The sequence below is a fragment of the Gavialis gangeticus genome, unplaced genomic scaffold, assembly GCF_001723915.1.
Source record: "Gavialis gangeticus isolate Ggan-Ray unplaced genomic scaffold, GavGan_comp1, whole genome shotgun sequence".
Lineage (NCBI taxonomy): Eukaryota > Metazoa > Chordata > Crocodylia > Gavialidae > Gavialis > Gavialis gangeticus.
The window spans coordinates 20,353,362-20,357,970 of NW_017729032.1; positions in this window are offsets into that span (position 1 = coordinate 20,353,362).

Genomic DNA, 4,609 nt, shown 5'->3' on the forward strand with positions numbered 1-4,609 from the left:
AGCAGGGGCTTCTGGCCTGGGACCACATGGCTGCCCCAGCACTGGAACCTCAGGTAAGGGTGGGGGGGTGAGGAAGAGCAGGAAAGGAGCTGGTGCGGAGCATGGGGAAAAGCGGCGCTTCCCCCATTCCGTGGCCGGTGATCCCTGCTGCAGCCATGCGCAGCCCACGCAAGGCTGTCCTGAGCAGGCACAAGCAGCCCCAGGAGGGCTGCAAGCAGCTGAAATGCAGGGCACCAGCCATGGGGCAGGGCAGGGGCTGCTTTTCCCCCCCACTCAGCACCAGCTTGTAACCCAGCCCCACGCTGGCTCCAGGCTCATCCATCAGGGCTGTGCCATGGTAACAGCAGCTATGGCCCCCCCACTTGCTGTGCTGGGCAGTGTTTGCTGCTGCCGCCTGCCCAGAGGTCGCACCATGGTATGCTGCAGTGAGGCTGCCACCACCACCCCTGTGCTGCCCAGCACGCGAGCTCCAGGAAGGCAGCCACAGCCAACACTGCCTGGCATGGTAAGTGGGGGCGGGGGGGCCGCAGCTGCTGCTGCGGTACAGCCCCAACAGGTGAGCCCGGATCCCACGTGGGGCCCAGGCTGGCAGCAGGGGCAGGTTACAAGCTGATGCTGAGCATGGGGAAAAGTGTCCCTGCGCTGCAGCTGCTCGCAGCCTGCGTGGAGCTCCCTGTTCCTGCTCAGGACAGCCCCGCGCAGGCTGCAAGCGGCTGCAGCAGGGAGTGCAGGCCACGGGGTGGGTGAGGGGCCACTTTTCCCTGTGCTCAGCACCAGCTCCTTCCCTGCCAGAGAGCAGGGGCTTGGGGCTGTGCACTGCACCCTGCCTGTACCGTGGGCCTGGGGGGGACACTGGGAGTGAGCGGGTGTGGGAGCACAGGGCCCACACCTGTGTCCCAGGGCTAGTGCCAGCAGGGTCCAAAGCAGGGCAGCAGGGGTATGGGGTCCCAGGCGGCAGAACCTATGGATCTGGGCCAGCTCCCCCACCTCCCTGCTGGTGCAGCCCAGCCTGGATCCACAGAGCCCTGCCAGCCTGTGCCCTGCTCTAGGCCCTACCAGTGCTGGCCCTGGGACATTAGTCCCAAGATGGTGACCAGAGGGTGGGGCACCTGTCAAGGGGCAGAGCTACCCATGCGGCCCTTGACAGCTTGCCAAAGCTGGGTAAGCGGCCCTCCACCCAAAATAATTGCCCGCCCCTGTCTTACAAGCATGTCTATACCACCTCTGTGCTGCAACCAAGAGTCCTGCTGTATGTGCCCTGAATTTCTACTCCTGCTCTGTACATGCCAACTCCCAAAGAGGGAGTAATATAGCCACTTTAGAGTGCCCTGAGTGCATACCCCGCACCAGCTCTGACTTTGTCTTGGGTATCATACTAACATGGTAGCTAGGGTCATGAGGGACCTGAACAGATCATCTAGCCTGACCCCCTGCCACAGGCAGGAATGAATGCTGGGTTCATCAGACCCCAGACAGGTGATCATCTAACCTCTTTTTGAATTTGCCCAAGGTAGGGGCAAGTACCACTTCCCTAGGAAGTTGGTTCCAGATTCTGGCCACCCTAACTGTAAAATATTTCCTCCTGATCTCTAACCTAAACCTATTCTCCATCAACTTATTACCATTGTTCCTTGTCACCCCAGGTGGTGCTGGGGAGAATAGGGCTCTTCCTATTTGCTGACGATCTCCCCTGATGAGTTTGTAGGCAGCCACCAGGTCCCCCCTCAGCCTCCTCTTGCCAAGGCTGAATAGGTTCAGGTCCCTCAGTCTCTCCTCATAGGGCCTGTCCTGCTGCCCTCTCACCAAATGGGTGGCCCTCCTCTGAACCCTCTCCAGGCTGGCCACATCCCTTTTAAAGTGTGGAGCCCAGAACTGGACGCAGTACTCCAATTGCGGCCTGACCAGTGTTGCATAGAGGGGGAGTATCACCTCTCTGGACCAACTTGAGATGCATCTTTGGATGCATGACAAGGTACAGCTGGCCTTGCTGTCTGGCATTGGCGGCTCATGTTTATCTTGGAGTCAATAATGACTCCAAAATCCCTTTCAACCTCTGTGCTTTCAAGGAGGGAACTCCCCAGCCTGTATGTATGCTGTGGATTCCTTCTCTGCCATGAATACATCCCACCTGCTCCCTGCTGCAGAGCGAACTGAGCATATGCCTATAAGCATACCCTGACCTGAGCATGTTTATATGGGGTCGGAGCAGCCCCAGCTGGCAGGGGCCCTAAGGGGTCAGTCTGCCAGCCTGAGGCTGCTCTGACCTGGCTCACATGCTGCTGGGGGGATGGCTGGGGCACAAGAGTGCTCCAGTGTGGGGCCAGCCAGCATAAAGCCCCCACATTGGAGCACTCTTGTGCCCCAGCCAACCACATCAATGTCTAAATATGTGGTGCTGCGAAGTTAATTCCTGCAGCCTAATAGGGTGGACACGAGAGATATACTGCAGAGCTAATTAGTCTACGCTACAGTAAACATCTCATGTAGACACACCCTCTCATAATTGTTTTGTGGCTTTGGAGAAATGAGAACTCCATGTAGTTCTTAATTGGTTTCTTCAATGATAACCTCATTAGAGAGGCCACTGACTGATATAGCCTGGAAAACGCATTACTCTTTCTTTACTCTCCAGGGAGAGAAGACTCCAAAAGCTCTATCTATTTAGATTATCAAAGGGAATATAAAGGAATGTCTCTTGATCATAGTCTATATGTACATATTCAGGGAACAAAACTTTGATAGTGGGTTCTTCAATTTCACAGACACAGGTGTCCAGCAAAATCTGATTGCTGGAAGTTGAAGCTTCATAAATTCCAACTAGAAATGAGATGAAATTTTTTAACAGTGAAGATAATTAACCATGGAAACAACTTACCAAAGGTTGGCAATTTATAAATCAATGCTTTAAAGGATACAATCTAGTTCAAATAAGAATTCAGGGAAATTATACAGCTTGCTTTCTTTAGGAGATCAGACCACATAACCATAATGGTCCCTTCTGGCTTTACAGTCTGAACCTACGGAGATTTTTCCAAAAAATACTGATCTATACTGGCAAGGTGACAGGCTTGGCTTCTACTGCTTCTGCCATTCCTGGACTTTAAACAGACAGAGAAGTTTAATCTCCTGAGCTGTCTAACTGACACTTGTCACAAGCTCAATGACTTCCTTTGTTCACTCCTTGTAGTTTAGGAACTAAAAATAATTTTCAGAATGGAAATTGACAAAACTTGTCTTTAGGAAAATATATGAGTCATGACAGAAAACAAAGGGTCAGAGACCTTGGCTGATATAAATCAGCATAGTCCACCGAAATCAGTTAAACTTCATTGATTTATGCTAGATGACATTCTGGCCTATTGACATTTGAAGTTAAGGGTGAACCACAGAAACTGTACCAGGAACAATTCTTCTCTGAAACTCCCTATTACAGGACACATGAAAAGGAAAATTCCTTTTATCACAGGATATAGAAAAGCACAGTCAAAGAACTTTTTTGGCAGGCTTGTCACAAATTACCGCCCCCTACCATAGCTATTCTGATCCTTTTCCCCTGCCCAATTTGCTACTCTGCTTTCTGCTCCATGCCCTGTGCTCCCTGGCTGATCTGCTGCTCTGCATTCTGCTATATGCCACACAGAAAGGCTGCTCATGCCGTTTGGGGAATGCACGCCACAGGTTGGCCACCCCTACAGTAGCATATATTGAAAGATACAAAGGAAATATTACAACTTCAGAGTTATAGTTGAATTTACCCTGAGGCTATAAAACTATTAGCTAGCAACTTCTGACAGGTGATTTACTCTTCTGGTATTGCACACACTACAAAAACTGTAATATAATTCATAGGCAAACTATGAATTAAGAGTACATTCTAAAAATGTACTCTTAATACATTTTGTTCACAGTTACAAATGATTTTTAAATGACATATTACTTGAGAATAACTAGGTATGTAATCTCCTTTTAAAGGCTCACAATTCCGAATCCAAGACAGAGATAGGTTGTAAAACTAAAAAATCTGTGGTGCTATAGATCACACTACATCTTAAGCAACTAAATATTGTGACTTACAGTCACATTAGGCAGCTTTTTGTGCATCGTGTCTTACAAAAGTGGAGAGATAAGTCACGCACATTGACAAAGCTTTCTGCAGTTCAGAATATTGAAATAACACTCTATTAGATCTATTTATAATTTTTCACATTATCGCTTCTGTCTCTGAAGCTACAAGAAATTTACAAAAACAATGCCTGAAGCTCCCTGAATCACAGTAATTTTCAAAGCTCACACCTACGTACAACATTTTCATGTTCAAGCATCATAAATATATCAGTGTTTGTAGGGTTTATGATGATGTGAAAAATATATAATTTCCTTTTCAACCTTTCTTTCTTCCCAAGGAACTTGTCAAATCAGCAAGACGTTCAGAGTCAGCACCATGGGCTTCATCCTCTGTGGTACAGAGCACCTTCCTGCAGGATACTAAGCACTCTTAACTCCCACTGATTTGACTAGAATTTGAGGGCACTGGACAGCTCACAGGACCAATTCAGCATCTCGTCAAACTAGGCATAAATTAAATCCACTAGATTATGGAATTTTAGTT